The following is a 27,524-nucleotide window of genomic DNA, read 5'->3' as shown; positions in this document are numbered from 1 at the left end:
CCAGGTTTGATTCTGGTCAAGGGCATATACCCAGTAGGGAGTGTGCAGGAGGCAGCTGATTGATGTCTCTCTCTCATCAATGTTCCTAACTCTCTAACCCTCTCTCTTCCTCTCTGTAAAAAAATCAATAAAATATATTTTATTTTTATTTTTTTTAATATTTTTATTGTTTTTTTACAGAGAGGAAGAGAGAGGGATAGAGAGTTAGAAACATTGATCGGCTGCCTTTTGCACACCCCCTACTGGGAATGTGCCCGCAACCAAGGTACATACCCTTGACCAGAATTGAACCTGGGACCTTTCAGTCCACAGGCCTATGCTCTGTACACTGAGCCAAACTGGCTTCAGCAATAAAATATATATATTTTTTAAATTCTGTGTGGTAGAAAAACCACACCCTTCCATGTTACCCCCATTTTACACATGGCAAAATAAATACTGAGTACCTCTCCTAGGATAATAAAGCTCTAAATATATATAGAAATATAAAGCTAGAGTGTTCAACAGCAGTGATGAGTCAGTGGTGAGGGATTCCCTTATTATCAGGGTGGACCCTGCCATCTCAGTCATTCAATCCAACAGCAGGGCTTGATACAGATAACAAGATTTATCTCTGACTTACATAATTTAAGACATGCAGCTGAAATTCTTGTAATTCAGAAAGCATTTATTGAGCTCCTACTATCAAGTAGGGTTACATAGTAGATGTGTAAAGCATGGAAATAAATATTTCTTACTAGATTTTTAAATATTTCTAATTACAGGAAGAATATATATATATATATATATATATATATATATATATATATATATATATATATATATATAATTAAAGGCCTGTGCATGTAATTCGTGCACGGGAGGAGGGGGAGTGGGTGGTGGTGTCCCTCACCCCAGCGTCCTCCCTCTCCAATCTGGGACATATCCTCTCACAATCCAGGACTGCTGGGTCCCAACTGCTCGCCTGCCTGCCTTCATGATTGCCCCTAACCACTTATGCCTGTCAGCCTGATCATCCCCTAACCATTCCCATGCCAGCCTGATTGATGTCTAACTGCTCCTTGCCAGCCTGTTTGCTGACAACTTCCCTCCTCTGCCAGCCTGGTCACCCCTGACTGCCCTCCCCTGCAGTGTTGATCACCCCCAACTGCTCTCCCTTGCAGGCCTGGTGCCTTCCAACTGCCCTCCCTTGCTTGCCTGATCACACACAACTGCCCTCCCTTACAGACCTGGTGCCTCCCAACTGCCCTCCCCTGCTGGCCATCTTGTGGTGGCCATGTTGTGTCCACTTGGGGGCAGGATCTTTGACCACATGGGGGAAGCCATCTTGTGTGTTGGAGTGATGGTCAATCTGCATATTACTCTTTTATTACATAGGATAGAGGCCTGGTGCACGGGTGGGGGCCAGCTGGTTTGCCCTGAAGGGTGTCCCAGATCAGGGTGGGGATTCTCTTGGGACATGGGGTAGCCTGGGTGAGAGGCCTGTGGTGGTTTGCAGGCTAGCCATGCCCCCTGGTGACCCAAGTGAGGCCCTGGTATCTGGAATTTATTTACCTTCTACAATTGAAACTTTTTAGCTTGGAGCAGAGCCAAGCCTTCTGCTTGCTCCGTGGCTGCCGCCATTTCTGTTTAGATTTGTTTACCTTCTATAATTGAAAGTTTGTAGCCTTGAGTAGAGGTTTAGGCTGGCAAGGATAGGCAGAACGCTTGGCTTCCTCTGTTGCCTGGGAAACCCAAGCCTCCCTACTGCTCTCTGTGACTACAGCCATTTTGGTTGGGATTAATTTGTATAGTCACTCTGATTGGTCGATGGGCGTGACTGGTGAATGTGGTTCTTGGGTATAGCGGAAGTATGGTCAATTTGCATATCATTCTTTTATTAGACAAGATATATTTATTTCAGTGAGGATGGAGAGGGAGAGAGATATAGATACATCAATGATGCGAGAATAATTGATCTGCTTCCTGCATGCCCCACAACCAGGGATTGAGTCTGCAATCCGGGCATGTGCTTTGAGTGGGAATCGAACTGTGACCTTCTGATTAATAGATTGATGCTCAACTACTGAGTCATGCTTTCTGAGCAGGAAGAAAAGCTTTTAGTTGAACTTCTCATAAAATCCCAAGGCATTATTATGTCTCCTTTTGTGCAATATGCACAAAATAGCAAAACAAAAAGGTGTTGGAGCTGAAACTTGAAGCCAGTGCTGCCCAGCTCCCAGCCCTCTTCATGATATCATCCTGCCTCCCTGAAGTTGCATCAGAGAATGTTTCTTATGAACAAGTCTCTTTGGAGAACCTGGGTAGGTCTCTGAGGTGAAATATGCTTGAAGATTAAACATAATTTCCAAGTAGTAGTCATTGTTAACTGGTAATTGAAAGCAAGCCTGTAGAGATGCTGCAAACTAGTGTCTTCTGACACAAAAGAAGTCTGCAGACCTGTGGTTGTGGTTTCAATTCTCACTTTGTAAACAGGCAGGCTTACCTGATTTGTTTCTTTCTTGCTTTTGTTTCTTTGAAATTGATGTCAGCTTCATTCATGGCAGGAAATTGGTTGTTCCGTGATATAAAAATCACACATTTGTCTCACCTGTTCAGCTGAATTTAAAATGACAGGACTTGACTTTTGGGAATTTTATATAAATCATGTCTATCTGAAGATAGATTAATTTGGTCTAAAGTTATTGTAATGACAGGGTTCTAGCATGCTGACTACAGGATAATAGAAAGAATATGGGGATTCAGGATCCAACTGTACTCATGGTTAAGCTTAAGTGACCTTGAAGAAGTAATTCCTTCCCTCTGAGCCTTGGTTTGTTTTTAAATTGATACAAAGATCAGCTGAGATCTAAAGGACTATAAATAGGAGGTTGTATTATTATTATCATTATCCTTTTCATTAACAGAACAGTATTAGAAAAATATTTTGACAAAAGAAAAAACAATGTTTTCCCTTACTATAGTTATGAATATTGAGATCAATTTATCCACAGAAAGAAAAACAGCACTCAGCAAAATGCAAAAACCTTCCAAAGATTTTGTTAGGATCATGGGTCCCCACTTCCTCTCTCCTTCCTGTTTTTCATTACCTAAGGATTATCTTTTCCTTTCTCTATCCCTTTCTGCTCTAATCCCTTCACTCCAGCAGAAAAGCAAAGGCTGGGGTTATTAGTCTTTTGTACTCCTTTCTGTTTCACAGGGGTATGGTGTGGAATAGGTGATGACTGCAGGGGCAAAGCTAGAATTTAACAAGCAGTTGACAAAGCCTCTCAGGACAGACTCAGAGATAAGAAAGAAGAATGTGAGGTAAATGCACTGTGATCCAGTATCTTAAAGGCCAGGGGATGGCAGACCATAAAAAAAAAGATCACAGACAGGACTGCACTCCTGGCTGGAGCCCTGCTTTCACAATGATAGAGAATGAAAGCTTTCAACCTTCATCATTTTCATTTAAAACAGGGGACATATCTCTTTATCTCATAGGGTAGGTGTAGGGATTATAGGAAATAGTGCCTGTAAAATTGCACTGGAAAATATTCAGTTTACACAAATGTAGATATTATTATTATTCCTGTTTACTTTGCCTTCATCCTTTTCCAAATGTGGCTTATTGAAGCATGGACTGGCACAATGGTTTGCCTGTACTGAAAGCTCACTACTTTTCAGTTCTGGTTCACAGTGCCTCACAGGAATTAACTTAATCATCACTTCTTAGCAAACTCTCATTAACATGTTGCTGTGCACTCTTTGTTAAATATGACTTAACTTTGTTCCACACTAAAACTCAGGTGTAATAATATCAAAGTTATTTTATTATTTTATTTATTTGTCTGTTACTTATGCAGATCTAGAATGAAAGATTGGTCTGTGCTAGGTATTATGCTGAGTCCTGCAGATCAAGTGAACTGGTCATTGGCAGTGCCAACAAAGGGCATCAGGGAACACTGACTTAGAATGATAATGTTATTACACATAAAACTTTCCTTCCTTCCTTCCTTCCTTCCTTCCTTCCTTCCTTCCTTCCTTCCTTCCTTCCTTCCTCCCTCCCTCCTTCCCTCCCTCCCTGCTTCCTTCTCCTCCTCCTCCTCCTCCTCCTCCTTCTCCTCTTCCTCTTCCTCCTCCTCCTCTTCTTCTTTTTCTTCTTTTTCCTCCCCTTCCTCCTCCTCCTCCTTCTTCTTCTTCTTTTCTTCTTCTCTCCCCCCTCTCTCTCTCTCTCTCTCTCTCTCTCTCTCTCTCTCTCTCTCTCCGCTCCTAAAATTGGGATGACACTTCTACCTTATAAAGACTGTAAGAATTGCTTTAAACAATAGAAGAAAATTTATTTCAGCAATTCATGGCCAGGAGTAGTTGCAGAACAAATAGAAGGAATTAGGATGCAAAAGAGGTGAAAGCAATTTAAATGCACTGAGCATAGTCTTTATGTCAGCCCCCTTCCAAAACATTATGTGCATCTTAAAACATCACACAGTGCTTTTGTTGTCATTCTTCATCATCTTTATCACCATAATGATCATCCTTCTCAGTATATAATTCTTATATAATATGAGGAACCTAAGAAGCAAGGGGGAGATTTAATTTATTTAGCTACTATATGGCTAGGATATAACTCCATATATGTTTCTAATTCTCTTTGTTTTTCTCCTTCAAAAAAGAGCTATCTACATAATAAAAGCCTAAGCAACCATTGTGGTGGAACAACCAGAATGACCAGTCACTATAATGCGCATTGACCACCAGGGGGCAGACACTCAATGCAGGAGCTGTCCCCTGGTAGTCAGTGCACTTCTATAGGGGGAGCACCACTCAGCCAGAAGCCAGGCTCACAGATGGCGAGCACAGCAGCAGTGGTGGGAGCCTCTCTTGCCTCCGTAGCAGTGCTATAGAACAGTGAGCCAAACAATAAGGAGCAGTAAGCAGGTGGACCGTAGGGATCCAGGACTCCATGGGAAGTGGGCATAAGCCAGCAGTTGGACATCCCCTGAGAGGTCCTGGACTGTGAGAGGGTACAGGCCAGGCGGAGGGACCTTGCACAGTGCATGAATTTCATGCACTGGGCCTCTAGTCTGATAATAATATCACAGAGTTGTGCCTCCTTTCTCTGGACACACTTTTGCCATTATCTTAATGTAATATTGCTATATTATGTTTTGTATTAAATTCATATGAATTTGGGTCAACTTTCTACATGTTAGTCTTATCCTTCCAGTTAGATTTAAAGCACTTCGGGGGTCAGGAATTCATCTCATCTCTAAAAGTATGTAACTATGTGCTCTGAATATCTAGCTATGAATGGTGATGTGTCAATAATGTGGACTCACAATATCTGTTGAATCAATGGATCTCTAAGTGAGGGTTGTGTTATGGCCCTCATATCAACCACTACCTGTGAACTATAGCTCTTTGGAATACCATCTTTGCAAACATTAGAATCGTCTGAGAACAGATTGCTAGGCCCCATCTCATGAAAGACCTAAGGAATTTGCCTTTTTAAAAAGAGCCTAGGGAATTGTTATGCTAGCGATTGGGGGCTTTTGAGGAACACTGCTAATGACCATGGCTGTAAAGAATGCATGTGTAGTGTGTAATGTGCTCTTCCTAAATCATACATTTCATTAATTTGTGAGTAGCTGGGAGGAGGTTTTTTTTTTTTTAATACCTTGTTCAAGTACTAGACTGTGAAATGTTGCACAGCTGCTAGATCCTACATTTGCTACCTTACTTTTGAAAAGTGTTTCTTTATCGAAGCTAATGATGAGTGGGTCTAAAAATAAAGTCAGAAATGGACTTCCTGAATTTTTCTAGTTTAAATTATAGCCCATCCAATGATCAAAGACAAAGACTGGTTATTTCATCCTGTCAGCCTGTCTGGCTATAGTGAGAGAGCATGTCAGACAAGTCTAGATCTACACTGTGGTTTCATTCCTTGTGACTTCAGCCCTCTTAGCCACAGTGTTCTCATCAGTGTTTACAAGCTGAGGTCATAACATCGGTCTAATTAATATTGTGAGAATTAAAGAAAATGATGTATGTGAGCATGACCAGCGCATGACTAGCTCAGAAAATCTTCAAACCAATAAAAATCCACTTAATATCTACAGCTCTTCAGATTAAAGAACCAAGAACTTTCTAACCCCTTTATCTGTTCAACTTCTGCTCATTAGTAGAATAAATTTGAAAATAATAAGTCATTTGAAAAGCTCAATGTTAAAGCTGTCTTAATTTTATTGAATCTGCCTATGAAAGCATCTTAAATACCAGAGAAAATGGGAAGATAACAAGCTACAAGTAATTTAAGGCATTATTAAATATCTTTAAGCTATTACATTTCTTTCATATACTTGACTTTTCTTTGTTGTTTATACTAAAATCTTAGGGGGATAAATAGAGAAACAAATATATATTTTTAAATTATGTTTAAGTTCTAAAAAGGAAGAGACTTTCTTATTAGAATATACAATTTTCATCCTATATAATAAAAGCCTAATATGCTACGTGCCTGACTGACCATTCAACCAGTTGCTATGGTGCTCACTGAGCACAAGGGGACAGATGCTCTAACCAGTAGGTTAGCTTGATGCTGGAGTCAAGCTAATGGGTACTGGAGGAGACAGGCTGGACACACCATGCAGCCATCACACAGTCCCTCCCTACCCCTGACCTTATACAAGTGGGATCCCTTGGTCTGGCCTGTGCCCTCTTACAATCTGGGACCCCTCAGGGGATGTCAGAGAGCCAGTTTTGGCCCGATCCCCACAGGCCAGGCTGAGGGACATCACCAGAGCATGAATTCATGCACCAGGCCTCTAGTAGAACAATAAAAGAGTTGCATATAAAATAATAAAATGTTAAGATTTGTGAAATAATATTATTAGAAACATGTGATATGTAATACAGTTGCATGTATTAAGCAAAAAGACATAAGCAAAGCAAGTATTATTCTATCTATTTACAAATGAGAAAACCAAGGCTCAGAAACACAGAAATCATTAAATACAGGAGGCAAGTCATGAATTCTGGTGAACAAGTCTCTTGTCCTTTTCATTAAAAAAAATCATGAAGATAATTACATTATTTTAATCCTCTTCTTTATTCCCCATGTACAATAAATAATCAAGTACTGCTTTTCAAAGAATTTATTATAAAACTTTCACAAAGTAAATACTAGTAATGTAGAATATTTTTCTTAAAAATAAGTATTAATTATGAGGTCTGTCCTATAAAAAACGTTAAGTAAAAACCTAGGCGAAAGAATGAAATTTAATGAGTGCCTAATTCTGGGATAACCACCTTGTATATAGACTTTTTTGTTTAATCCTCATACAGAGACATCACATATGATACTATAATAATTTTACAGATGGGTAAACTCAGGTACAGAGACTGTCTTACCCAAGTAGATCCAAAGCTAAAAAGAGACAAGATCTAACTTGGAAATTCGATTCAGATGCACAAGCCTCCTGCCTCCCAGGAGGAGGACAACTGAGTTGTCGATTGACATTTCCTCCTACCATAATCCCTTTCCCAAAACAGTGAGGAAGCACAGCCATGTCCAGGTGCACCCAGGGAAATCTGTGAGGTATTTGTTGTAAGCAGACCTGCTGGAACCCTTTTGTTTTTCATGAGGCAAATAACAATGTTTCAAATATGTATCAGCTCAAGGTTATTCTGTCTAATAAGGAAAATGGAGAAAGAATCAGTTCTTAAAAGAAAGCCATACAGATTATGGGTAGAGAATGCATTCTGTGAAACTGGTTAAAGTGTCATTATCTTCCAGAAGGGCAAATGACTCATTCTAGTTGTAAATGGTTAAATCTAGGAAGGGTTTTGAGGAAAAAAAACTATTACTTTTAAGGGCAATTGATTCACTAATCCCCAAAGGAAGAGTATTCTCAATTTTAAATCCTCCAGAAATCTTTGAGTGGCTCTGTAAACTAATACCTGAGTACTATGGAGAGATACTCCATGGAAATTGACAAGCGAGCTGGCCCCTAGGAACACTGAGCAGCCATTATCTAAGACTGCTGAAACTCCAGCTAAGAAAGGGGGCAGTCAGAGTTTATCCAAGCTTTCCCTATATTCTTTGGGTTTGCTTTGGCATTATTTTAACATTTTATTCTGTCCCAGAAATGTGGCATAGTGAAAGAGTCATAGTTTTGGAGTCAGACATACAATTCAAATCTTTCATTGCCACTTACCAGCCAGAAGACAAAATTCAGACCCACACTATGTGGCTCCAAAGCCCTTGCTTTTTCTTTGAGTCACACTGTGTGAAAAACAGTCTGATTTCTGAGAAGCCTATTGTGATATTTGACATACCACCATTGAAACCAACTTATAGATTATAGTTTAAGAAGGGGGAGATTAGTATTTATTAAGTGTCTAAGGGGCCAACACTTTGCTAGGCATTTTCAGATCTATTGTATCCATATACAGTAATCTGTATCATACACACACATGCACATGATTACATGTACACACAGTTATATATAACTTTTATAAATGACGTAATTCTGCAAGTCAGAATCTGAGTTATTAAAATTATTCAGTTAATGATCTGCTACTGGGATTTTGGTTTAAGAAAGTCTTGATTTTATTTCAAAGATAGAGTTTGTGCTACCACAACTGTGGCTTTAGAATTAATCTCAATTAAAATGAAAAGAGAAAAGAGTCATTCTATATGATAAAAGGCTAATATCCAAATCAACCAAACAGCAGAATGGCTGGTCACTATGACATGCACTGATCACCAGGGGGCAGGCACTCAATGCAGGAACTGCCCCCTAGTGGTCAGGGCCCTGCCACAGGAGGAGAGCTGCTCAGTCAGAAGTCAAGGCTGGCAAACACAACAGCAGTGGTGGAAGGACGCAGGTTGGGCTGAGGGACACCCTCAGTGCATGAATGTCATGCACAGGGCCTATAGTTTTAGTATAAAACATCTAGAGCCATGAATCCATGAAAGGTCCTGGTGATGCCTCTAAGCTCTGTGGAGGTAGGGGGAATTCTTTGTTGTGCACCGCATTGCATGCCATATGCAGTAAGCACAGACATGTCGAACCACAATAATAACTTTGAATGTTAGCATGTGGGCTCTGAGCAGTACATGTCTCCAATTATTATATTTTATAGTTAAATGGTCATTATTCTTGCTGGTAAGTCAATAAATGGCACATTGAAAAAAAAAACAAGACCCCTTATCTATAGGGGATACCTTCCAAGAACCCCAGTGGATGCCTGAAAATGCAGTAGTACTAAACACTATTTATACTACTTTCCCTGGACATATTTACTCTCTTTGGCATATCTGAATTGTCAGCATCACTACTCTTGCACTCTGGAGCTATGGTTAAGTAAGTGTTACTTGAACACAAGCAATGTAATACTTTGACAATTAACCTGATAATTCAGGTGTCCTCTGAGTAACTAATGGGTGAGTAGCTTATGTATCCTGGAGACAAAAGAATGATCCACATCCCAGGCAGGTTGGAGATGGATTTCAGCACAAGATTTCATCACAATTCTCAGCACAGCACACAACTTAAAACTTTTGATTTGTTCATTTCGGAATTTTCCATTTATTATTTTTAGTTCCTGGGTGACCATAGGTAACTTAAGCCACGGAAACCCAAATTGTGTGTAAGGAAGGACTTCTGCTGCTTCTCATTTTTTTTTTTTCCAGCAAGGAGGCTTTTCTTTCTGATTTTTAATTAGGCTTTTAGCCAAAATGTGAATCAATAGTAATAATACTTAATAGTTTTTCACTCCCCTTCTATAAATCCCACCCCTATCTCACCCCTTTGGGAAGGCACTCACACTGCCCAAACCAAAGATGAGGAAGAAGGAAAGCCCATGATGGGTGTAAAAAAATTCTTTTGGGGATGCAGATGAGATAGGGATGCACCTAGGGCCAGAGACCAAACTTTTGGCTTTGTGTCCTAATTAGTTGGTTGTCACTAAGTCAATTATGATATTTCCTTTTAAGTGAAAGGGGAAAATACACAAACAATCTAGATAAGTAAAACAAGTTTTTCAGGTTCAAGGAGAAGTAGTCATTGTACAGAGTGCAGAGAATGAAATGGAACATGCAAGATTTGAGATGAGACAGGTAAAGCAAGACTTGCATGATTGTCAGTTCTAGTCATGACAAAAATTACACAGATTTTAGACTGCTGCACAACCTACCAAAATTCCTGGAATGTGCACCATTTATTTTAGAGTTAAATGTCTTGGGATATACATGTATCTACATATATTTCATTATCGTTCTAATAATTGCCATGTTGTTTAGATTTTGTGTCATATCAAGATAATAAGTTGGATGAAACAGGAGGGTCAGTAATTGGTGGAGAAAAAAGGGAGTTGTGAGATAGAGGGCATGTGATCTCCCCAAAGTTATGATAAATGATGCATTTTGAATGAAAACAGCATGCAAATTTAAAAGTTTGAAGTCCTTTATTCATAAGAGCTGATGCAAAGTTCAACTAGTCATAAAATCTCTTTTAAAATATCTGAGTACTGTCCATGGATTCTCTCATAGAAAAGAAATACAAATTTGAAACACATCTATCTGGCATAAGAGAAAATATGTGGGCAAAAAGGGAGCTAAATAAAGAAAAAAAAGAGGCTGACTGGTGTGGCTTGGTGGCTGAGCATTTACCCATGAACCAGGAGGTCATGATTCAGTTCCCAAATACATGACTGGGTTTAGGGCTGGATCCCCAGTGTGGGACTTGAGGCAGCCAATCAATGATTCGTTCGCATTGATCTCTCTCTCTCTCTCTCTCTCTCTCTCTCTCTCTCTCTCTCTCTCTCTCTCTCTCTCTCTCTCCCCTTCCTCTCTGAAATCAATAAAAACATATATTTAAAAATAAAAAATAAAGAAAAGAAAAAGACAAGATTGGGTAGGTTCAGGGTGTGGGGTGGAGGAGGTCAATGAGAAAAAAAGGAGACATTTGTAGTATTTTAAACAATAAAGATCAATTTTTTTTTTAAAGCAGAAGAGAGAGGGATAGAGAGTTAGAAACATCAATGAGAGAGAGTCAGCTGCCTCTTGCACACCCCCTACTGCGGATGTGCCCACAACCAATGTACATGCCCTTTACCTGAATCGAATCTGGGACCTTTCAGTCCACAGGCAGACACTTTATCCACTGAGCCAAACCGGTTTCGGCTAAAGATCATTTTTTTTTTTTTTTAAAGCAGGATGCTAGAAAAAGCAAATTTATCCAATAATATGCAACACTTTCACAAGCAAAATTTTATACTCCTTAATGGTCTGGTCACAATCTGGTTGAAAGCTGGCTTCATATTTGTTTGTCTTTGTCATGTTAACTTTTTTGTGTTTTATAATTGGTTGACTATAAATATTTTACTTATTATATTTATCAAACAGAATTCTAACCAAGGCACACTGACTCCAAAGTATATGAAACAAATTTAATGTGTTATTATTATGTGTCAAAATGAACAAAACATGATTTTTTGAATGACTAAGATAATGCAATTTATTAAGCAACTTATATGTGTCAGGAACTATTCTGAGTGACATATCTATTATCTGGTTTAATCTTTTGAAGGAAATATCAATATCCACATTACTCTTCTCCCACTCAGGAAATATTACATACATTTTTAGGGGGGAAAAAAGATCTCTGCAATGTATTTTTATTATAAAGATTTAAAAAGGCATAATCTATTTGGGGATGATGGCTAAAAAGGCCCTTATGTACTCCAGACTGATTACATGTCTTTCCATTAAGGCAAGTACCTGAGGGGGAACCAGTAGTAGAGGAGGCGGATTACACTCAGAGATTTGAAATGGTAACACTCCTCATGCTGCCCTAAAAATTTCCATAAAAGTTAATAGAGAAATACAATGTGCATTTGGGGGCTCATATTTAGACTCACAATCTGTACAGAAAAGGGGATGGGATTTAGAATCAGGTCTAGAGTTAAATCCTAGGTTACTCTTTCTAATTGGGCATGTTCAAAGGCTAAGAACCTCAACTTATAGGCTCTCTGTGTCTAGAGATTAATGATACTTATATATTACATTTTTTAAAAAATGAATGTAACCATCCAAATTAAAGAGTAAAAGAGAGTGCTAGGGAGAGAGAGGGAGTGACTGCAAAAGAGCCAAGGTTAGAACAGCCTCAAGAGACTGAAAGAAAGCACAGAGCCAGCAGGGGGGGGGGGGGGGGGAGGGCGATCCTCAGTTAGCAAGGGGAAGGATTTCTGGAGCAATAGGAAACTCTAAAGGATGTGAAGAACAAAGTGGCATGCTCTCATGCTCTTATTTTTTAAGTGTTCCTTGGTTTAAAGTATGCACACAAAAATTATAGCCTTTTACATGTAATGTTTGCTCACATTGAGTTCCTACTAATTGTCAAGTACTGTATTCCCATTTTTATTCTATACTACTTAATTTTTGTAACAATATTGTAAAAAAAAATTAACCTAAAATAGTTTACATTGTAAAAAATTTAACCTAAAATTAAGTACTTAATATAGAGAACTGGCATTTGCATTCAGGTTGTCTACTAAATGCTCTCACTGACCACCACCTGACAAGTTTTCTTTAAGCACCAGTTGCCCCTGAAAAGGACTTGAGTGATGGTGATGTAGCAGGAGGGCAGGAGCACCAGGAGAGCAAGGACTCTGTCTGGTGCACCTTTTTACAACTCCTAGTTAGTCATACTTTTGCATAGCCCTATCTCCTTGAGTGCAGGTAGAACCTGGAATTCGCTTCTAGCCAATAGGATATGGTAAGATGATGGGGTATTCGTTATCATTATAGCATTATGTCATATTAAGACTCTGTTGTAGCAGAAAGGAACAATAGATTATCCTGCTGGATTTGAAGAAGTATGGTACTGTGTATGTGCCAAAGCACTATGAGCAGAGTCTAGGAACTGACAATGATACCTGGCTGACAGCCAACAAGAAAACCGAGACTGAGGTCTCCTACAACCACAAATAATCAAGTTATGGAGACAACTACCTGAACTTAGAAGAGGTCTTGAAATTCAGAAAAAAATGTGTCCCAGCCAACACTGTGATGGCAGCCTTTTGAGAACCTGAGCAGAGGACACAGCTAAGTGTTTCTAGATCCCTGACCCACACAATTCAGCAGAAGAAAATGCTGATATATCAAAGTGAAAGAGGAACAAAAAAGTGACTCCTGAAAAGAGGAATATTTGGTCCAGGCCTGTGCAAGAAAGAAATAATAAAATGGAGAAAAAGCAAATTCTCAAGTGTCACCAGTCAAGCCAGAAAATAGGATATGGATTAGGATAAAAAGGGGTCTGAGATGAGGTCACCTGGACTGTGAAAAGACTCAAGGATCTGTAATTCTACCTTTTCTGTTTCCCTCTTCCAGACAGTCCATGCTTAGCTTAAAGGAGAAATTTTGTATTTCGCCACACATATTACAGGAACACAGAAGTCCAGGCATTTAGATATTTATTCATTGTTCCAAGTGACTTTTCTTTAGCAAAGTTCAACTGCTTCCTTTTAATCTGCTGAATAGTCAGCCCAAGGACACACAAAATGGACACATGCTCTATAGCAAGCTCACTGTTGGAACAGAAATCTTGAACCATTAACAAAACATTTTCATTCATAACTAGGGCATTTTAACAATTGTATAAAATGAACTGCATTTTTTCATATATATTTTTCTAATCATTGTCCCCATGTGTTTGTGTTTTTAAAAGTTACAGTCTTAGTGAGAATGCTTCCAGCTACAAGAAACAGCAATCTCAACTAAAACTGACTTAAACTGTAAGGACAGTTATCTCATACATTAGGAAGTCCAAAGGCAAAGTGTATTTAGTTAATGTTAGTTTATGCAAAGTGAAAAGTCAATATAAAAATATGTACCAAAATAATATAAAAACAATATGTAGTCATAGAGGTCAAGGTCTCATGTGTTTTCCATTTCTACAAACTGCCATATTTAATGTTGGTTTCATTCTCTGATCAGTGATGGCTTCAGTGTTTATGGGTATCACATACCGATACATACCAGGCTGAAGAAGCAGAGAGAGCTCACTTCCTCTTGCAGCTTTCTTCAAAAGCAAGGCAATTTTCATAAAAGCTCCCATGAGATTTCCATTGTAGATTTTTGTCTAGAACTGGCACATGCCTATTCTTAAACCAATCTCTAGCAATGAGAATGGGATACACCTAAAGCAAGCAGAGCAATACAGAAGTTGTTTGTTTACAAGATAAAATAGTAAAATAGCCCAACAAAATAATATAAGGTAGCAAAGCAGAAATGGATACTGGGAGAAATGGTGTCTCTTACAAGGTACATCGAATGTTATACTTTTAAATAATTTATTTTTCTTCACAATCTTAAACATTATTACTTTTTGACATATTTATTTTATGAAACATAAAATATTTTTATGTTGATAAACCATAGTTCATTAACCTTTTCGTTTATTATTTTATTTTAATAAGTTTATAAAATAAAATGTGAGATGCTGATATTTTTTAAACTTTTAAATTTATACATTATTAATTGTAATTAATCTCTGGTAGCATTTAGTTTTTTATATTAACTTGGGCTCCCATACTTCAAAGTAAGTTTCCTTTTGGAAAATCTGAGGGTTTTTTAAGTATTTTTTTAAAAACATTAACAACAAAAACAAGTTCCTCCATTTATTGAGTGTCTATTATTTGTCATATTTTATTTTAAAATAATTAACCCTAGTGAAATCAATATTATTTTCTTCAGTTTACAGAGATTAGCTTTAAATGGATTACAAAAGTAGTTAAAATGAAGAACTGATCTGTTTTCTAGCTTGAACATTCATAGCATTCCACTTAGCTAAATTGTCCAGAATAGGATCTATTTAATGAATAGTTGTTGAGTCTGTGGATGAACACATTTTAAACACAAATTAGTGTTTTTGTTCACTAGGATCATTAAAATGTTATTTTAAAATCATCCCATATATTCTCTACCAATTAAGGTAGATGGTCCATTTAGTAGAATATAGTCTGTTCAGTTTAAATTGATTCACTTGATTGTATTTGGGTTGTTGTAACAGGCAAAAGTATGGCCTTCCCTAGAGCTTTAAGTAATGTTCCTAGTTTTTCCCAGTCACTCTACCTAAAGTGTAGCTATTTAAGTAGGAGAAAAGGAAAAATAACCTTTCTACAGGAAAGTCATATTAATCAGGTAGAGTTTATTAGCAGCCTGGGACCTACAATAAAAGGCTAACTAACATTGGTGACCTTTCTCATGAGTCACAACAATTGGATGGCATGGGATTGATGAGAAACCTTTCCATCCTTCCAACTTTGTTATGTAGAATTGGGGATTAAACTCATACATTGAGGAATCCACCATCTTGATGCAGTTAGCTTCCAGTTATCTTCAGAAGCAGGAAGGCAAATCAACCACCTTCTATCTCTCATGCTCATTGACATACATGCTGTCAGGATTTGGAGTGTGGTGTGAGTTTATGTGTGTGCATGTGTGGGGTACCATCATTTTGCTTTCATGTGCTAATGGTTATGTTATAATAACCTAGTGAGTTCTATTTATTAACTGCTGCCTGAAATCCCTATACTCATCTGAGGACTACTATCAGTAGTCATGAGACACCATGGTGCAGTTATTTCTAGAGGTGATAGAATGACAGATCCTTCATATTCTTGATTGCCTTTCCTTTTTAAGTAGTCAGATATCTATCGATACCATTAAGTCACTCACTTATACATCTACTTGAATGGTTAGGAATTAAAAAGGTGGTTGAGAAGTGTAAAGAGAGTAAGACATTATAATCCTAGTACATTTTGGATATAAGAAACTTTGTTATATCACTTTCATCCTAACAATGATATTTTAGGTAGGTTTTATTTCAATTTTAGAGATAGGAAACAGTATCTGAGATCATGAAGTCAATTTTAGAGACATGAAGCAATATTTGGGATCATCATGGAAGAAAAAAACACTAGAGAATTTTATAAAATAAAAATGTAATTAATTGGCTTGTCATACAACCACTCAGCAAATATATACAACTGTTACCTATTCTCATAGATGTACAGCATCCAGATAACTGGTAGTTATGTATTTTGGTCTTAGATGAACACACATTTTATTTAAAAACTTCATTTAGTTCAAGTAGCTGTATTTATGAATCATTCACAGACTTCTGAATGTACAGAGAAAGATGCTTAAGGAATAAAGAGTTAAAAAATAATAGAACAAAAATGTGTAAATTTTAATAAAATACCTTAATCCAAGGAGGATTGGATGCTAAAGAACAGAAGAGTTAATTTCCTTACCAAAGATCACTGACATTTCCATGACATCAGACAATAATGACAAAATAATCATAGAAAGAATTTTCTCACAAGGGGTTAACATCTCAGGCCTCCTTTAAGTGAAAGAAACTACCTCCAGGGTTTAAATAATATCTACTGCTGAGGTGAAAAAAGTCTCTATAGAAAACAATCATGTTCTATGAAGTCCCAAGGAAGATGGCATGAGAACTAGTGAGATGTTACAGGAAGGCCAATTACAGGTTCTATCTGGTAGAATTTTATAGGCATTCCAAATGTCTGATAACAGAAGGGAAAAGAAAGGAAACCAATGCTCTTTTCCTAAAAAAAGTATTCAAGTAAGACATTTTTAATGCAATAAACTCATGTCCTAACATCTCAAAATGGGGCATTAATGCTCATGTGCATTAGTTTTGATTTAGATTACAAATAATGTATCAGAAATGAATGTTCTCCCTCGTCCGTTTAGCTCCCAGCTTGATTTTCAACCATTGGTTCCCAAAAGGCATTTACATGGAAATAACTCAGAAGTCTGTCATGGGTATATTAAAGGATGCTAGTCTTCATAAGCTCTTAAGTCTCTTCAGTCTCTCAGCGTCTTTGATTTTGTGTATTAATAATACTCAGGTAAAGCTAAGGATTCAAATTGATACTTAAAACTGAGCTTTCACTTACCTTGATCTTCTCTCTATAGCTCTGTGGATAACTAGCATTTGGCTCCATTAAAGGTTTATACACCATGAGAAAAATGTTATAAATTGCTCCTTACAACTTATTATAACATGTTTCTGGGCAGTTAAGCTATATGTCAACTTCAGAATAGTTTGCCTGGTGTGGAGATAATTACTGTAGGTTTAATTACAGAATCCTTCCAGTTTTATTATGCGAGTACCTCAGAGACAGACTATCTTTTTTTGTTTATGCAGTATGCAAGACTGGCTATGTATAAATGTACAGCTTTGTTTGTAGCCACGAGTCCATATAATTGAAAAAAAATTTTTCTAACTCCCTTCACATCCCTCATTACAGTGGATATACAATAATATGTATTAGGTCAAATCATTTAGACATCAGAAGTTAATATCTGCATCATGAGATTTTTCAAACTTTAAATTTATCTCTATGAAACACCTAATACTATTGAACATTCTCATTTTAAAACTCTTTTCTACATCTACATTGCCTTCTGAAAATTATCAATTAGAATGGTTTTCTTCTTTGCTTCAAGTAACATAAAATTTAAATTGCCGTATTTTCTGGCGTATAAGACGACCTTGGAACCGAAAAAAAGTCAACCGAAAATTGGGGGCAAAAGACCAAAATTGCACAAAAATTACCTGCAGATCTTGACGGCAAAGTAAGTCTTTTCTTTGAAGTGGGGGGATAGTCTTATACAGAGAATATAGGCCTAAACCTATGTTTTAACTGTAAAATTAGGGGGTCATCTTATATGTCGGAAAATACGGTGAGTTAAATTAGGAGAGCATTTTTGGGGGGTCATATAATTGTCAAGTTATAAGAGATACAAAAATAAGAACAAAACCAGTAGCAAGTACTTCAGGTGCCAGTTTCATTTCTCTGGGTTCTCCTTGTTTCATCCTTCTTAGTGACAACTTCTTCATCAGAGTGGCTCATCATGCCCACAAGACGCCTACTGACCACAGCTGGAGCAACATGTGTCCTGGTCCATGTCCATTGGGATGAAAGGAGAGCCTTTTGCAAGCCATGAGTCCATTTTCAGGCTTCATGAGGCCAGCTTAGGTTGCTGGACCAAAAAGACTTTATAGAGAAAGGCCTTTGCCAATTTGGTATACTTTAGAATGTTTGGGATTTATTTCCCAAACTGGAGATGCATTGAGCTTCCCCTACGTTGTGTGAAGAGGGCTGAGTGGATACCTGAACATTACTGGAATCTTGTTGAAAAGCAAGAAAATGCAATAGGGTACTGCATAGGTAACCCACACTTCCTCTATGCAAGGTGACACCTTGTTCTGTATCAGTTCTCTAAGGGCCTTTTCTCTTTTCACAGCCTCGTACTTCAGTGTTGATTCTCCAAGGGTTTTGTCCTTTGACTTCTGTGTTCAATCTACAGATTACATGTGGGTTGTTATAATATAGAATAGACATACATATCACAGGTGCTTATGGTGTGCAGTGTTTAAGGGAACAAATTATGAAGCCAAGTAACCAAAATTTGAATCCCAATTTAACCACTTGGTGCCTGAGTCATCTTCTTCAAAGAGGAAACAGGGATAACAGTAGTCTCTATCTTATAAGACAAAAGTGCTTATAAGTATTAAATTGAAAAATATAAAAAGTGCTTAGAGCAGTGTATGGTATTGACTTTAAAAGCCTCCATATGGTGTTTCAACCTCAAGAAAGGTTGACATGGCGAAAGGAAGGAGAAAAAGAAAAAGCTATATGCCCTATTTATTTATTACCCAATTACAAGTTCAGAATGGCAACAATGATAAATGTTTTAAGAAATAACCTGTGTTCACTTATGTACACTCCTTTTAAAGGAGAGAATCATGAGCCCTGGCTGGGTAGCTCCCTTGGTTACAGTGTTATCCCCATACTCCAAGGTTGTGAGTTCAAGCCCCAGTAAGGGCACATATAAGAACAACTAATGCATACATAAATAAGTAAAACAGCAAGTCTCTCTCTCTCTCTCTCTCTCTCTCTCTCTCTCTCTCTCTCTCTCTCTCTCTCTCTCTCTTTTTCTGTCTCTCTCCTATCTTCTCTCCTTCATCAATAAATAATTTTTTTTAAAAATCTAAAAATAAATACATAAAATAGGGGATCAGCATTTATAGTGCTTATAGGATACTAGTGTCCCAGTACACAAAACTCATGCATAGGGGGTGTCCCTCAGCCTGGTCTGCACCCTCTCTGATCTGGAACCCCTCAGGGGATGTCCGACTGCCAGTTTAGGTCCATAGGGATTGGGCCTAAACTGGCAGTAGGACATCCCTCTCACAATCCCACAATCTGGGAATGCTGGTTCCTAACCACTCATCTGCCTGCCTGCCTGTCTGATTGCCCCTAACCACTCTGCCTGCCAGACTACTTGCCACCAACTATCCCCCCTACCAGCCTTCTCACCCTCAACTTTATCCCTTGCTGACCAGCTCACCCCCAACTGCCCCCTCCTTGCCAGCCTAATTGCCCCCAAATACCACCCCTGACGGCCTGATCACCCCCAACTGCCCTCCCCTCCTGGCCTGATCGCCCCTAACCGTCTCTGCCTCAGCCCAGCCACCATGGCTTTGTCCAGAAGGACATCAGGAAGGTCTCTCAATCTAATTACTATATTACCCTTTTATTAGTATAGATGCTAGGCACCACTAGGACATTTTAAGTCCACTGTCTCCTGTAGTTTTCCCCAAATGGCAAGAGCAGTAACATTGCTATTCTTTTACAAAGATCCCAGGTTCACAGAACAAAGGTAATGTTGCTCAAGGTCAGGAGATGGTACAATTGGGATTTCAAATTTGATTAATCTAACTTTCCTTTCTTTAACCCATTTCTTCTAATTAGATTGCATCATGGCCCCTCTTTAAAGCCTTTCCTATCACTAGAACTGGGTTCTACAAATAATTTCATAGTTTATAGATGGCCCTAAGCTTTTACCTTCTATTATATTTCTCAGCAGATAGCAGCAACCAAGTGAGCATTTGTTCAATTAACAAATAACTTAATAGGTAGATACAAAAGTTTTTAAATCTGTGTTGTCTTTTCTTCTGTAATACTCAGATCTTTGGGCTCCCCTTCAGAGAAATGTCAGGAAGAATCTAGATATCTAGATATCTAGATAGATAGATAGATAGATAGATAGATAGATAGATAGATAGATAATAGATAGCTAAAGATAGATATAAACAGATAATTAAGGTTTCTTGATGAACCCCTGGAAGAAATGAGCCATTCATCCCTTTTTATGAGTCCTGGTCAGAATGTTTATACTCAAATTGTGACCCCCTTTGAAACAATATTTGATTTTATCACTGTATCATATTAATTGGCTTTCATTTGTAAAGCAGGAGAAAATCTTTAAAAATTTCAAATTATAAAAGAATAAAGTGTGTGTGTGTGTGTGTGTGTGTGTGTTTTAAAACGAAATAAAAATCTTACAGTTTCTTGTAGCACTTTAGCTTTAAAAAAGTAATTGTTTTTCCTTTTGTTACTATTCGTAAACATTTACTTTTGAGGGCCATACATATTAGTCAGAGTTAGAGGAGATCAATTTAAAGCAGGACTAAAAGTTTAGCTATCTTATGGGACCAGGAAGATGGCCTTTAAGATAAGATTTGCTGTGGTTGTTGTTGTTTCAAATTAATGTAGAATATATAGAAAAATTGAAAGAGCAAAACAATTTTGATTTTCACAGTAAGAAAATAAGCATTGACTTTCTCAGCTTTATGGAGTATTTCTTGCACACTTTCTTTGAAAAGTGTGCAAGGAATACTCCATAAAAATAAAGTTATGAATGTCATGTAGCCCTTTCATGTTTGATTATATATATATATATATGTTAAAACAGAACAACTCAGATGATTAATTTTATTTCTATTGCAAATATTTACTAAATAACTTTCAAGCATTAAGGACTGTGCTAGGTAAATGTGGTATAAGTTTGAATTCTTATTCTCAAGGAATTTGCCATTTGTAACCCAATTTGTATGGGTGTCACAGCACAGTTTATAGAGGTAGTTGTTATTATTTTATTTGCATAGACACATGTTGATATTCAGAACACTCTTATGAGCTAGGCAAGTAGGTATTATTTTATTTTCATTTTATAAATGAGAAAATGGAGCTGAAAGGATGTCAAGGGATTTGTCTTGACTCATGTTAGTTAAAAGATGCCAAGATTTGAATCCAGAATACCTAAAAAAAATCACAATGGAGTTATTGCCACAGTATGACTCATACATTGGTAATGAGGGAGTGAATGTCACTTCTCAATTTCTTATTTTATAAAACTGGAATCTCAATCTATCTATTAATGATCAACAACTAAAAAGCAAAGTGCAATTTTATCACTGGATAGTTTTGACTATAGAGTACATTCTTTATTATGGTATCGGGGTCCTTTGGTACATAGTTACTACACTGGATTGCATGCCTAGGTTGTGTTTTATTTGTATTTTCTTAACCTCCCTAAAAAAACAAAGAAACAAATCTTCTGGTGTTTTGCCGTATGATGCTTACTCATTACCAATGTGTTTAGTTGAATTGTATGTATCTGCCTCTAAGAGGGTGGTTTATTACAGTGGTTAGAAAAAAAAAAAAAAAAAAAAAAAAAAAAAAGCTCTGGTGTCATACTGCCTGAGGTGAAATCCTGCCTCTACCATTGGTAAACTTGGTGACCTTGGGCAAGTTTTCAGTCTCCCAGAGACTTAGTTTCCTCATCAGAAGTGTGGCTGAAGGCAATAATGTCATAGTGACACGTTGTGCTGATTAAATGCTGACATGTTCTTAACACACTGACAACCCAGCTTTGATTGGAACAAAATTTATTTTACTTCCTCCTGTTTCTTTTTCATCTTGTAAATGATTTTCAACATTATTGCATAAGAAAACCTCCTGGAAACTTGGGTAAAATTTACCTATATCCTCTAGGTTTGATGTGGACCCAAACGGTTTACATTTTTCACAAACCTTCCCAGATGACTTTGCTGTAAGTGGTCCACCATGCACATTTTGGGCAGCTCAGCCCTGGGCATCTGCATATATACTTCCTTTTGCAGTCCCCACATCACTTCCACTTTCTGTCCCCACGTCCTGGTCAGAAACCAACACTCAGGTTTCCTTCATACCCTGAACTACCCATGGGATGACAGAATCTTCCAATCATATAATCATATCCACATTTCAACCCTGCCCTGCACCCGCACAAAATCATTAAGTCCCTGAAAGCCAGAGGCAATCCAGCCTTGTCCACTAAGCCACAAACCTCTCCAACTTCTTAGACGGTGCTTGGAAATGAAAAAGGAAACCTGAGAAGCAATATTCTCAGCAGGAAGACCTCCCTGCCATATTCTGGAAGCTAAAGACTCATGATGGTTCCTTTTGTAGAAGAAGAGGAAAGTAGCTAAGGAACAAGAAAAGCTATGACGTTCATATTACAATTATGTGGATAAGAAGTTAGAGCAGGGCAGTCATATGCTGGAAATACCTCTGGGAAAGTCTTTGTGTAAATGGCAGTTTGGGCTTGAGGTAACAAAGTTAAAAAATAAATAACTGAGCTGGGACCGGTTTGGCTCAGTGGATAGAGTGTCGGCCTGCGGACTGAAAGGTCCCGGATTCGATTCTGGGCAAGGGCATGTACCTTGGCTGCGGGCACATCCCCAGTGAGGGGTGTGCAAGAGGCAGCTGATCGATGATTCTCTCTCATCGATGTTTCTAACTCTCTATCCCTCTCTCCTCCTCTCTGTGAAAAATCAATAAAATATATTAAAAAAAAATAAATAAAAATAAATAAATAAATAAATAAATAAATAAATAACTGAGCTACTCTCGTTATAGGACTTTTGAAAGGATATAGATAATGGAAATAGCCCCTTCTTATCCAGTGCTAAATGCCAAATGCGATGGCAAAGGTCTGCTGCCCCTGTTGCGTTGTCAGAGTTTCTATACATAGAAATTGTTAGGCAGATATAGAGATAGCAGTGGTTCTCAACCTTTTTAATGCCATGACCCTTTAATACAGTTCTTCATGTTGTAGTGACTCCTGACCATAAAATTATTTTTGTTGCTATTTCATAACTATAATTTTGCTACTGTTATGAATTGTAATGTATTATAAATATCTGCGTTTTCCGATGGTCTTAGGCTCTACAACAGCGGTTTTCAACCTGTGGATTGCCCAAGACCATCGGAAAACACAGACATTTACATTACAAATCATAACAGTAGCAAAATTACAGTTATGAAGTAGCAACAAAAATAATTTTATGGTTGGGGATCACCACCACATGAGGAACTGTATTAAAGTGTCGTGGCATTAGAAAGGTTGAGAACCACTGAGACAGAGGTATCTCAGCCTGTCTTCTTCCCAACCTTTATACAAAGAACACCAGTTGTCACCTCAGCTTCTTTCTTTGCCAGAAAGGGCCCCAGGATACCAACTGTAGTGGTGCCAACCTGCCTGAAAGAGAAAGGGGAAATGATTTCGTTAAGAGGATAAGTTGACCTGTGTAATACAGCCCCCTCACCAAAGGAGAAGAAGGGGCTTTGAAAAGAAGAACGGAGCTCTGATTGGGTGAGGAGAGCAGGTTTTACCTACGTTGTGTGTTTTGGTGGCAGTGGCAGTCTTTAGGCACAATCTATGCATTCACACTCTCAGAAGTAATACAGCATAGATGCTAGCCTGTGGCTAAGAGCACAGGTTCTGTGGCAGAGTCTCTCAGCTTACATGACAGCTGCCTCACTTACTGCTTGGGAGACCCTTTGGAGTTATTTGAATTCTGAACACCCCCCTTATCTTTTCTGCATTGTTTTCTCTATACATGGGGCTGGGTGTGTCATCACTTAGTTCAGACTGACACCAAGAGTAAATTATTTTAATGTATGTAAAGTGCTTAGAATGAAACCTGGAACGTAGCAACCACTGTTTAAATATGTGCTGTTGCCCTAGCCAGTGTGGCTCAGTGGATAGAGTTTGGGCCTGTGAACGGAAAGGTCCCAGATTTGATTCTGGTTAAGGGCACGTGCCTGGGGTGTGGGCTCAATCCCCAGTGGAGGGCTTGCAGGAGGCAGCCGATCGATGATTCTCTCTCATCATTGATGTTTCTATCTCTCTCTCCCTCTTCCTTCCTCTCTGAAATCAATACAAATATATTTAAATAAATAAATAAATGAATGAATGAATGAATGAATGTGTGCTGTCATTTTCACATGTATCTCCTTCCTTAGACAGAGAGGCCCCCGGGGGTGTGGCCATGTCTAAATGTCTCCTGTGCCTTCAGTTTCTAGAACAGGACTTGGCTCTAAGTTGCATTAGTTGATTAGATGAATAGGCTCCATATGTCATCCTTTCTCATCAAATCCAGACTACTCAAAACCACAATGGGAATAGTTGCTGACTAGTTCTGGGCATGTTGGAGAAGCCAGCAGCTGGTGTGCTTCTCCTTTCAAAAATTAGAGGAAGGTTGGATGTGTGTGTGTGTGTGTGTTTTCCAGCTTGACCCTCAGCCATGTCTAAAGAAAGGAATGGGGATAAAGAGTGATAGGAAGAATAAATAGAAGAGGTAAGACAGAGAAGGATGTCAAGATAAAAAATATGTATTAAACATCACTGTTGTCAATCCCGCGTCAGACATTTTCTCCTTTAACATGGGGATTTTTTGCTCGTTAAAAGTTTACTTCATCTGAAGTACTTTTGTTCCTTTAAGTAATCAGTGTATTCATCCAAGAAAACCCATGTTCATGATGAGAGGAAAGGTGCACAGCCTTCATTTTAACATTTTTAGATTGCAACAGAGGGGTTCTGTAGTAGTAGCTACATTAATGGCTGCCTGGTGAGTATTCTTGCAAAGATCAGGATGAGGGTGATTAATAAGAAGCTATTGCAACTTATATTCTGTCATTGACCCAGAGCAAGCCCCTTTTCAACTCCATGAAGTTATGTTTCTTTTCTATTTATAATAAGGGGACTGAACAACTGTATATCTGTTTCCTAACAGTATCTGATAAATGAGTGAGTGAATGAACGAACGAATGAATGAATGAATTTCTCTAGTCCAAGAAATTCACTCCATTCAAATTTCTGCAGTCAGAATTTGGTTTTGGAAGTCAGAGAAGGAGGTTTGTTTCAATTTTATAACAACCACGAGTTAAAGCCAGATAATGTATTTAAAGAAGCAGTAAAATCCTACCATTTAATCCTGTATCATGATTCACAGTTACATACTTTACAAAGAAAACTCTCAACCATCCTTTCCTGGCAAAATTTTGCAAGGGAAAAATCTATAACAAGGTCTGATTATTGGAAGCTTAGCGTTTCTTCTCCGGCATACATTTTAAATATAATGAAGGCTTGAAGCCACTTTGACAATAGGTCTGATTTGACCCAACTGATTAAAAGGGTCAATGCAAGTTCATTCTCTGTCTCCTCTCTCTCTCTCTCTCTGAGGGAAATTTTAAGAAAAATGAGCCCTCTGTGCCTGTATTAGGATATCTTTATGGGTAGGAGACTCTTCACGCACCAGCAGCTGAGCAAAAGGTCTGCAGTGAGAGAATGCACACAGCCAAACGGCAAGCTTAATTACAACTCCTCCTTGACACTAAGATGCACCTCTCAGCATGCGGTGATTGGAGGTCTACCTGTTACCTCTGGAACTGACAGATACTCATCAAATGTAAGCATACGATGTGCTGCATTTTATGGAAATAAAAATGTGGCTGATAAACTCCACAGAGGATCTGAAAAGATGCCACTCTTGAATTTTATTTTGGGGAATGAATGCACTTGTGTGTGTCAGTGCAAAGAAACCCATGTGCATGCGTGCCCACACGCACAGCTTGAGGGGAGGAGTAACCTGTATTTCAATTATAGAAGATAAATAAATCCCAATAAAAATGGCTGCAGCCATGGAGCAAGCAGGAGGCTTGGCTCCGCTCAAGGCTACAAAGTTTCAAATATAGAAGATAAATAAATCCCAGATTCCAGGGACTCCGCTTGTGTCTCCAGAGAGTGTGGCCGGCCTGCAAACCACCACAGGTCCCTCGCCCAACCTGCCCCACACCCCAAGAGAACCCCCACCCTGATCCGGGATGCCCTTCAGGGCAAACCAGCTGGCTCCCACCTGTGCACCAAACCTCTATCCTATCTAATAAAAGAGTAATGTGCAAATTGACCATCACTCCAACACACAAGATGGCTGCCCCCATGTGGACACAAGATGGCTGCCACAAGATAGTCAGCAGGGGAGGACAATTGAGAGGAACCAGGCCTGCAAGGGAGGACAGTTGGTAACAATCAACCCTGCAAGGTAGGGCAGTTAGGGGTGACCAGGCTGGCAGAGGAGGGAAGTTGGGTGTGACTGGGCCTGCAGGAAAGGACACTTGTGGGGAAACCCAGGCGTGCAGGGGAGAGCAGTTGGAGGGTATCAGGCCAGCAGGGGAGCAGTTAGACATCAATCAGGCTGGCAGAAAGAAGTGGTTAGGGACAATCAAGAAGGTAGGCAGGAGAGTGGTTGGAGCCAGCAGTCTTAGATTGTGAGAGGGATGTCTGACTGCCTGTTTAGGCCTGATCCTGCATGGGCAGTTGGACATCCCTCTAATGGTCTCAGATTGTAGAGGGTGCAGACTGGGCTGAGGGACACACACCCGTGCATGAATTTCATAATCTAGGCCTCTATTATATAGATAGATGATTTTAAAGTTGTAGATATGCACATGTATCTGAATGCATGTTTTATTTACCATTTATTCTATACTGTAGATCTTAGCTTTCACCTGGTATCTTTCTTTTGTCTCAGGAACTTCAATAGTCCTTGTATAATAGGTCTATGAATTCTTCAGCTTTTGTTTGACTGAACATTGCAATGTTTTATTTATTTTTAAAGAATATTTTTGCTGGTTATTCAATTCCTGACTGAATTATTTTTTCAGCACAAGGATTTTCTGACTTGCATTGTTTCTGATGAGAAAAGAGTGTACTTTCTTTTATTCACATATATGTAATAGGTTCCTTCTTGTCACTACTTATTTTTATCATTAATTTTCAGTAATTTGGCTCAGATATGCCTCAATGTTGCTTTCTTTGTGTTTGTGCTGCATAGAGATTTCTTAAGATCCTTAGATCTATTAATACTTTCATCAAATTAGGTAAAAATATGTTACTGGTTTTTCTCAGTGTTTAATGTGCCTTCCCATACACTGATGGGTTTCAGTTTTGATTCTCCATCAAGGGCATGTACCTGCATTGCAGATTGATTGTATGCTAGAAGCAACCAATTGATGTGTTTCTCTCACATGTCTCTCTTTCTCCCTTTCTCTCTCTCTGTCTCTCTCTCTCTCTCCCCTCTTTCCTCTCCCCCCGTCCTTCCTTTTCTTCCACTCTTTCTAAAAAGCAATGGAAAAAATATCCTTGGGTGTGAATTAATTTAAAAAAAAAAGATAGAAATATGTTTTCCTCCCCCTCAAATTCTCTGGTACTTCCATTACAAATTTGGACTGCTAGGCATTTTCAAACTGAGACTTTAACTTTTCCCCCT

This window comes from Pipistrellus kuhlii, unplaced genomic scaffold (assembly GCF_014108245.1).
Source record: "Pipistrellus kuhlii isolate mPipKuh1 unplaced genomic scaffold, mPipKuh1.p scaffold_m20_p_9, whole genome shotgun sequence".
In the NCBI taxonomy this organism is placed as follows: Eukaryota; Metazoa; Chordata; class Mammalia; order Chiroptera; family Vespertilionidae; genus Pipistrellus; species Pipistrellus kuhlii.
The sequence above is the reverse complement of the archived record's forward strand: the minus strand, read 5'-3'. Positions refer to the sequence as shown.